The sequence below is a fragment of the Micropterus salmoides genome, unplaced genomic scaffold (assembly GCF_014851395.1).
Source record: "Micropterus salmoides isolate LMB-PRFRI ecotype aquatic unplaced genomic scaffold, ASM1485139v1 Ms_hic_scaffold_4, whole genome shotgun sequence".
Taxonomy (NCBI): Eukaryota; Metazoa; Chordata; class Actinopteri; order Centrarchiformes; family Centrarchidae; genus Micropterus; species Micropterus salmoides.
This window is the reverse complement of record NW_024043372.1, coordinates 2,318,710-2,328,648: the sequence shown is the minus strand read 5'-3', so window position 1 is coordinate 2,328,648 and position 9,939 is coordinate 2,318,710. Positions and strand designations below refer to the sequence as shown.

Here is a 9,939-nt window from a genome sequence, read left to right as displayed (position 1 = left end):
ATATATATATATATATATATATATATATATATATATATATATATATATATATGTATATATACATACACATATATACATATATATACACACATATACATATATATATTTCGATTGTAGTTCGTTTGACAGATACTTTGCTAAAGCAATGGCACAAAACATCGTTTTATGTTATTATGAGTTTTGAGAATCTTTTTCCTTCATTCTTAAACTGTGGCGGAACAGATTAGACTAATGCCGGGCAATGGGAAATACTGGACCGTCTATGAAGTCATTTCCCGATCTACATTCCAACAGGTGGTAATTTTAATGGACTAGCATAATTCATTTTTAATTAACATAGGCCTAACTAGTTATCAGCAGGTTCCTAGTGCCAACCAACATTAGCAATGTCATGCGACAATATCTTTATTTCTTTTACCAAAAATTTAGTACAAGCAGTGCGAACTACGGCAGAAGTACAATACTTCAAACAAAACATACTTAAGTAAAAGTAGAATTACAGATTATAAAAACAACTTTAAAGAGTACAAGTTCACAAAAAAGTTGAAAAACTGAATTACAGTGAGACGAATAATTGTAATTCTTTAGTTTCCACCACTGTCTTTTACACAGGACGAGGTAATGTCCAGGATGAACAGGATGAGTTATTACAGCAAGAAAACATGGTTGTTGTAAGAATTTGAAGAATTGTTAACTTGTCCTTGAAATGCTAAAGTTAACCTCAGCAGGTATTAAAGCAGATGCTGAACGACAAGCGTGAAACATGTAGCTACCTCGTCCGTTAAAGCTCAATTCAGAGAGTGTGTTTATGCATGTGTGTCCTGCTGGTCTGTCCAGCAACCTGACACCAGGCTGAGCGTCCAGAGTTTATAGATCGAGACAGAAATAGCTGCGCCAGAGAAAGCAGAGAGGGACAGAAAGATGGAGGACGAGCAGGTAAAGATGGAGGAGGGCTGCACAAGGACACTGGTAGCAGCACTGTGTGTATTTATAGTGGAACAGGAGCTTTTCTTTTTCCCCTGATCGATGGAGAATCAGGACAGCACATGACCTGCCCACTAATGGCAAACTGTGTGTGTGTGTGTGTGTGTGTGTGTGTGTGTGTGTGTGTGTGTGTGTGTGAGTGAGAGAAAAATATGATAATGAGTCAGTGAGAAAGACGAAGCAAGAAATGCATTTAACACGTGCATTTTATTTTGAATGTATCCGTATGTTCAGTGTATATACTGTATAAATAATATGGTGTTCCACAGGGTTCTTTTGTCTTGTGTGTACATTCTGCCACTTCGGTCACATCTTAATGTAACTACAATAGGTTTTTAACTGGTTATGAAATATTTTTTAACAGATTTTTCTGAATGACCTGCAAAAAGAGTCCATCAGTGATAAGACTGTCTATGTGTGTATACTGTAAATCTTCAGTTAACAGCCCAGGCTTTTATTTGGTCATATGGTTCATCCAGCCACTATATGGGACAGGCATTTAATTCCTTCTGCTCAGCAAAGATGGGAAATAAGCTACTATCAAATTGTTTATTTCAACTTAACTTATTTCAATATGGACATGTGTAGCATGTCCATATTGAAATAAGTTTAAACATTTATATATGTATGCATGATCTAAGCAGAACCAGCTCAAGCTGGTGACCCGGTGAGCTTTAAAGCTGATGATACACAGATCAACTTTTAGAGTAATGGTGCTGGGCAATGTTGCCGTCAATGGTAATGAGTAAAGATCACTACCGTAATTCCCTTCTCCCTCCACTCCGCCACCCGCCCCGCACCGCCGCCAGCCGTTCAAAACATAGTCGGACTTGCCACTAGCAAGATTGCCCAGCCACATTGCTCAAAAAGTTGCCTTGTGTATCATCAGCTTAAGAGGCTTTATACATCCAGAGAACTTCAAGCGAAACCAGACAAGGCTTCTAATTGAGACCTGCGTTTATTTGTCAAAAAACAATGTTGCCAGGCCATTAAAAGAGACAGGCGTCTAATTCTGACTTTTTTAACTGAAGTTTTACAGTATTTATATTTAAATACCTTAATGTTACCGGTCTGATTTCACACCAAAAATGAAACCATTTACGTCACACAGACCTGAAAATTTGTTTGTTCAGCTGTTGGATTATTATTATGAACACATGACATTACCAGGGAACGTTAAACTTGAGCTTTCTCAAAAAACTATTACAGAGCAACCAAATCTGTTAGTTGTAGCCTTACAAGTAACCTAACCTGTATGAACGGGACTAAAACCAAAGTCTTTGTTTTAACATCGTCATAATCTTACATAGCCACATACAGATGTATTACCGCATCACTATGTATCCTGTAAACAGGTGTTTACAGAAACAAAAATACTATTAAAAATTAGTTTTGTGTTTCTGTCAATTACTACAAATGCTCACGCCAGATCAAGATCTTTAGGACACAAGGCGGTGGAAACACTACCGCTTCTGTCCACAGGGGGCCGCCAGAATCAACAAAAAACAGAAGTTCCCTGTTGTTACATTAATAAACAATCATCGCTATGCAGACGACACCCGAATCTTCCTGCAACAGAAAATGATCCATCCAAAGTTTCCCACAGCTGAAAACCCAGAAGACTGAAATCATCTCTTCCTTACAAAGTTCCAGAAAACAAACAAACAAATGATAATCAGTGCTTTACATCGGCAGAAACAGACCATATCTGCTATATATATATAAAAAAAGATTCACACCAGAAAGAGTTTCATCATTTCCTCACCCAACCAGGCCACATTGTCATTTCCTTCATGTTATACAAAGATAAGAAATAAAAAAGATGAAAAATCAAGCTGTGTCTTTGTTGTGTTGGTTAAGATGGATGCCATTTTTGTCAATATTAAAGACATGAATAAATAAACAAACATGGCAATGAAATGTGTCCATAAATAAATAGGGAAATATAAAAATAAATGTAAATATTTACAATACTCAGTGTGGTTGAATAAATAATTTTTCAAAATGACTACTTTTAATTATTCCAACGGCCGATGGGGTTTCAGTTTCTCCTTCTAGTTGCCAAATACAGACGATTTCATAATTCATAATAAAGTCATAATTCCCACTGCCTCATAAGCACAGAACATGCTAAAAGATCCAACCCACCCCGGACACTCTCTGTTTGAACTGCTCCTGCCAGGCAGGTTTTTCAGGACAATTAAAACATGAACAAATAGATTGAAAAACTGTTTTAACCCAAAAGCCATGAACAGCAATAAACACTACCTGAATAATGCAATATTAAGGAATGAATCGTGAAGTGAAATGTTGTGTGGATATTGTGTTTTTACTTTCCTTTTAGAATCTCTCTTTTTAATATATTCTTAAAGCTACATTTAGAGGCTCTTTTTATATATTTATATACTGGTTTGCACTAATGTTGCACGGATTGCATCCAATTTCGTTGTACATGTACAATGACAATAAAGATTCTATTCTATTTGTAAGTGAATGGATTTCCTTTAACTTAGTAATTAAATAATAATGCACGACTGTATGAGGAATACGGAGACATGTTTTAATTTTGAAAACAAAAACAGGGTTTGGAATCTTTTATAAAAAAGGTATTACCATTTATCTGACGCTTTTATCCAAAGCGACTTACAATTGCTATACATGAGCAACCAGGGGTTGTGTCTTGCTCAGGGACACAACGGATGGGTTACAGTGGGGGATTGAACTGTGGTCTCTCACACCAAAGGCAGGCGTCTTATCCACTGCGCCATTACCACCCCTCACAGTGAAAGTGACCCCTATTAACCCCTATTAAATCATAAAATCCAAAGGATCTCATTGTGACAGGTGAAATGGTTCCACACAGGCGCTCTGTCAGGACTGTTCATCATCAGGGACAAATGAAAACACCTGTGCAGGTGTGCAAGGATTTTAGGGTAGCCTTGTTAGCTTTGTGACTAAAATAAGCAATGGGATTGAGATTAAGGGCTCTTCTGTCTTCATTCACTTGCTGTGGTTTACATGAAATGTTCCTCATGGCTCAGGAGCCAGATCTGACCTCAAACTGCAGCTCAGCAGTCTGACAGCGCGCTGCTGCCCCCTACAGGACTGTCACCTGCACAACAAGCAGGCTGCAGGACAGAGTGTAGTCCTCAGATTATATGATCCAGGATCACAGGAACATCTCCTGAGTCTGCAGGTGAAGATCAACTCTTTGTGATTCTTTTTAAATGTCTTTGACGTTATTCAGACAAAATATTAGACTTGATGCATTTCAGTTTCTTGAGAAAGACAAACTGATCTGTGTGATCCAGTTGAAGCTGCCAGGCTGGCTGTCTAACTCAGTCAGATAGTTTTGTCAGTTCAGCTCTCAGGATATCAGCTCAGTGTTACAGAGATAATCCGAAGCCCCCCCCCCCCCCCTCCTCCTCCTCCACATAGTGATACTGAAACACAATAATTATATATATATAATATATAATCATTATGTATGTGAACACGCAGCTGAAGTCCAGTTTTCATGCAGACAGGAGGATTTTTCAGCTGTTTCAGGCCTGTTACACATTTCTACATATTTTTATATGATCAATCTGTGAGTCAGTGTGATGAATGAGAATGTGAAGCTACAGATTTTAGCAGAGGAGGTCTGCCCCTCACCTGACTCACCTGAGTCAAACCAGGAAACAGTTTGTTCCTGTTCAGTTCTCAGAGAGAAGAGACGCAGCGACAGACAGACGGTAAGATTTACCTTCATTACAAAGCTGTGACTTCAACTGAGGGAGGACAGTTACAGGAGGGAGTACTGAAGTACTACAGTACTGAAGCAAACTGCTGCTGCCTGAAACACTCAGAGACTCACAGTGAAAGTAACTGAGGCAGCTTTCTACAGCAGGGAGGGAAACACAGCTGACTTCCTGTTGTGTTTTCAGCTTCAGAGACAAAATGGCTTCCAGATCAGAGGAGGATCTCTGCTGTCCGGTCTGTCAGGAGGTCTTCAGAGATCCTGTTGTTCTGTCATGTAGCCACAGCTTCTGTAAAGTCTGTCTGAAGAGCTGGTGGAGACAGAAACAAGCATCTGAGTGTCCAGTTTGTAAGAGAAGATCTTCAAGGTCAGAACCACCTCATAACCTGGCGTTAAAGAACCTGTGTGAGGCCTTCTTACAGGAGAGAGATCAGAGAGCTTCAGAGGCTCTCTGCAGTCTGCACTCTGAGAAACTCAAACTCTTCTGTCTGGACCATCAGCAGCCAGTGTGTGTCATCTGCAGAGATTCAGAAAAACACAGCAACCACAGATTCAGACCCGTCGATGAAGCTGCACGACAACACAAGAAGGAACTTCAGGAAACTCTGGAGCCCTTAAAGAAGAAGTTAAAGGTTTGTGAACAAGTTAAAGTGAAGTTTGATCAAACAGCAGAACACATGAAGGTCCAGGCCCGACACACGAGAAGCTTCAGCAGTTTCTAGAGGAGGAAGAGGAGGCCAGGATGGCTGCACTGAGGGAGGAAGAGGAGCAGAAGAGTCAGATGATGAAGGAGAAGATGGAGGCTCTGAGCAGAGAGATAGCAGCTCTTTCAGACACAGTCAGAGCCACAGAGGAGGAGCTGAGAGCTGAAGACGTCTCATTCCTGCTCAACTACAAGGCTGCAGTGGAAAGAGTCCAGCAGCGCCCCCTGCTGGATGATCCACAGCTGCCCTCAGGAGCTCTGATAGACCAGGCCAAACACCTGGGCAACCTGACCTTCAACATCTGGAACAAGATGAAGGACATGGTCTCCTACACTCCTCTCATTCTGGACCCAAACACTGCTCATCCATATCTCATCCTGTCTGAAGATCTGACCAGTATAAGAGGAGGAGGAGAGGAACAGCAGCTTCCTGACAATCCAGAGAGGTTTGATGATTACTACTCTGTCCTGGGCTCTGAGGGCTTTAACTCAGGGACTCACAGCTGGGATGTCGAGGTTGGAGACAGTACAGGCTGGACACTGGGTGTGTCAGCAGAGTCTGGCCAGAGGAAGGGGGACAACATAGAGTCTGGATTATGCGGAATAGGGTTCTATGAAGGTAAATACTTTGCATGGTCACCATCAGGTCAATCCACTGATCTCAGCAGGCAGAAGAAGCTCCAGAGGATCAGAGTGAATCTGGACTGGAACAGAGGAAAGCTGTCGTTCTCTGATCCTGATACTAACACACACATACACACCTTCACACACACTTTCACTGAGAGGATGTTTCCATATATTGACACTGGGGATGAAGTGAAGCTGTCAGCAGTGAAGGTCTGTGTGACAGTGGAACAGAGCAGTTAGAGATAAAGAGGATGATTATATTCATGATGTTGTTGATTTCTTAAAAGGGAAAAAACCCTATCAAAGTGAAAACAGATTTTTACAAACTAATTAATTAATTAAAAATATATAAAATAAAGAAGATGATTGTATAAATCTTCACCCCCCTTTAAAGTGACTGACCTAATTCAACAGAGGTCCAGCTAGTTGATGCCAGCAGTGTCACAATTAGTGAATTCGAGATCACCTGAGTTCAGCTGATGTGTGTCAAGTGGCTGTAGTATAAAAACACACGTGTCTGGGAGGTCCAGTCTCTGGTTCATCAGTATTCCTACTACACTTTTAACATGAAGAGAAAAGAACACTCCAAGCAAGATCACTGAAAATCACAAGTCAGGACGTCCCACAGAGTTCAGTTCAATCCATCATTCAGAAACAGATGGAGTATGGCACTTGTTTAAATCTGCCTAGAGCTGGACGTCCTCACAAACAGAGACCGGGCAAGAAGACGACTGGTGAGGGAGGCCACCAAGACACCTACGAGCACTCTGAAGGAGTTAAAAGCTTCAGTGGCTCAGATGGGAGAGACTGTACATACAACGACTGCTGCCCGGGTTCTTCACCAGTCGAAGCTGTATGGGAGAGTGAAGCCGAAGAGAAAGCCACTGCTGAAAAAAGCTCATATGAAATCTCGCCTGGAATTCACCCAAATGCATGTGCTAGACACCAAGGTCAACTGGAAGAAGGTTCTTTGGTCTGATGAGAGTAAAATTGACTTTTTTGGCCATCAGACTAGACAATATGTTTGGCGAACACCAAACACTGCGCATCATCACAAACGCACCGTCTCCACCATGAAGCATGGTGGCAGCATCAGGCCCTGGAAGGCTTGTCAAGGTAGAGGGGAACACGAATGCAGAAAAATATCGCCAAATCCTGGAGGGTAATCTGACTAGAGAGAAGATTTATTTTCCAGCAAGACAACGACTTTATTTCCTGCATTCTGGTAAAGTCTTCTGCATCAATTCACAGTGGAAATGTTTTTATTTATGCAAAGAGAAACACATTTAAAACTAACAGAGTATAATGCAGTAAGGCTCTCATTCTGTGTTGCTTTCTGACATCTTTCTCCTGTAGATCAACTTTTCTCATGTAATATCATCCCTGCTGAGTCAGCACACATGTAGCCATTATTTAGTCTTACTTATTCTTTTGTCATGTTCAGGAAAACTGAAAACTTGGCCATAAAGGAACCGTGTCAAGAAGTTGTGGGTGGTGATGGGACAGTGGATAAGACACATGCCTTTGGTGCGAGAGACCTGGGTTCAAATCCACTGTGAGACACCAATGTGTCCCTGAGCAAGAGACTTGACCCCTAGTTGCTCCAGAATCGTGCGACCTGGGACATAAATAGCAATTTGGATAAAAGCGTCAGCTAAATGAATAAATGTTGAAGTTATTGATTGGTGCTGCATGTTTTTGAGCTGTTTTAAATTCATTAACTTGTTTCTTCTATCTTTAAATTGCATAGTGTTTTTTTTTTTCTCTTATTGTACAAATAAACCTTCAAAGCATTTATTAACTTTTTTTGTTGCAAGCCGATTTTCAGAATTTTTTTATCCTCTTCAAAAAGGGAAGGGGTGTCAGCATTAATGTCACCTGTGTTTCCAAGTTTCAGTTTGATGTGATGAAGCCGAGATATTTCTGTCTATTAAAGCGTTTCATTCAGTTTCAGTTGAATTCTGCTGTTAGTCGTTTAGTCAGGAGTCGCCGCTCTATTTAAAGAAATCAGAAAATAAGGGAAATAACTCGACGTGTGAGAAAATGGATGATAAAGGAAAATAAATAATAATCAAAAACTTAAAATAACATCTATGTTTCACCACTTTGTGATGGCTGATGGGAATGTCATCAGTTCTGAAGGTGTTTTGGACATAAGTGTTGGACACATTAACATGTTGACCTGGTGATGGCGCTAGATGAAAAGTCAGAGGTTCACCAAAGTCAGCAGGATTCATCTGCTGACTTTCTCTGGGGAACATGAATACCTGCACAGAGTTTCACAGCAAACCATCCAATAGGTGTTGAGATATTTCAGTCTGAAACAAAGTGGTAGAGCAACAGTCAGACAGACATCGATATCCACATAGCTGTGATGCTAACAGGTTAACAGGAGTCACATGACTGGACTCTATATGTAATATTTCGTCTTATGTGGAGCCGCATCACAAAGTCAGCAGCTCCTAATGCAACATGTACATGAGGAAAGAAATAAAGCTGCCGTGTCTGTCTGTTAGAATGAGATTTTATGTCCGAGTGAAAGTTCTGTAACATTTTTTCACTCAGATCTTCAACAGTTCACTGGAGCTGTGTGAAGTTCCCTCCTGCTTCAAACGCTCCACAATCATCCCGGTCCCCAAAAAACCCTCCATCTCTGGACTAAATGACTACAGTCCTGTCACCCTGTAGTCATGAAGTCCTTTGAAAGACTGGTGTTGGCCCACCTGAAGGACATTACAGGCCCCTTGCTGGGCCCCTTGCAGTTTGCCTACAGGGCTAACAGGTCAGTGGATGATGCAGTCAGCTTGGGACTGCATCACATCCTGCAACACCTCGACTCTCCAGGGACATTTACAACGATCCTGTTCACGTACTTCAGCTCGGCATTCAACACCATCATCCCGGACATCCTCAGCACCAAACTCACCCAGCTCACTGTGCCAGCCTCCACCTACTTCCTGACTGACAGGAGTCAGCAGGTGAGGCTGGGGAACATCACATCCAGCACCCGGACTATCAGCACTGGCGCCCCCCAGGGGTGTGTGCTCTCCCCACTGCTCTTCTCCCTCTACACCAACGACTGCACCTCAGGAGACCCATCTGTCAACCTCCTGAAGTTCGCTGACAACACAACGGTCGTCGGCCTCATCCGGGACGGTGATGAGTCGGCCTACAGACGGGAGGTTAATCAGCTGGCTCTCTGGTGCGGCCAGAACAACCTGGAGCTTAACACGCTCTAAACTGTGGAGATGACCGTGGACTTCAGGAGGAGCCCCCCCCACTCTGCCCCCCATCACCATACTCAACAGCCCTGGGTCTGCTGTGGAATCCTTCAGGTTTCTGGAATCCACTACATCCCAGGACCTGAAGTGGGAGCCCAACACTGACACCATCATCAAGAAGGCCCAGCAGAGGATGTACTTCCTGCGTCAGCTCCGGAAGCTCCACCTGCCTGAGGAGCTGCTGATCCAGTTCTACAAAGCCATCATCCAGTCTGTCCTCTGCACCTCCATCACTGTCTGTTTGGATCTGTCACCAAAAAAGGACAGGAGCAAACTACAACGGACAGTCAGGACTGCAGAAAAAATAATCGGTGCCAACCTGCCCTCCATTCAGGACTTATACATTTCCAGAGTCAGGTAACGGGCAGGAAACATCACTGCAGATCCATCTCACCCCGGACACAACCTGTTCCAGCTTCTCCCCTCTGGTAGGCGCTACAGAGCACTGTACGCCAAAACCAACAGACTCAGAAGCAGTTTCTTCCCACAAGCCCTCACTTTGAGGAACAGCTGATTTCTGACTCACAATTCCTGAGCAATAACCCAGTAACTCTGCCTCTAATCAGCACCTGTTTACTGGTTTTCACTTATTATTTATTCACCAT

The 9,939-nt window shown here is 42.3% G+C and overlaps 1 pseudogene; it reads left to right on the top strand.

Moving 5' to 3' along the window:
• Positions 1-4,675: 4,675 nt before the first annotated feature.
• LOC119885457 lies at positions 4,676-6,330 on the top strand (annotated as a pseudogene).
• Positions 6,331-9,939: the final 3,609 nt, after the last annotated feature.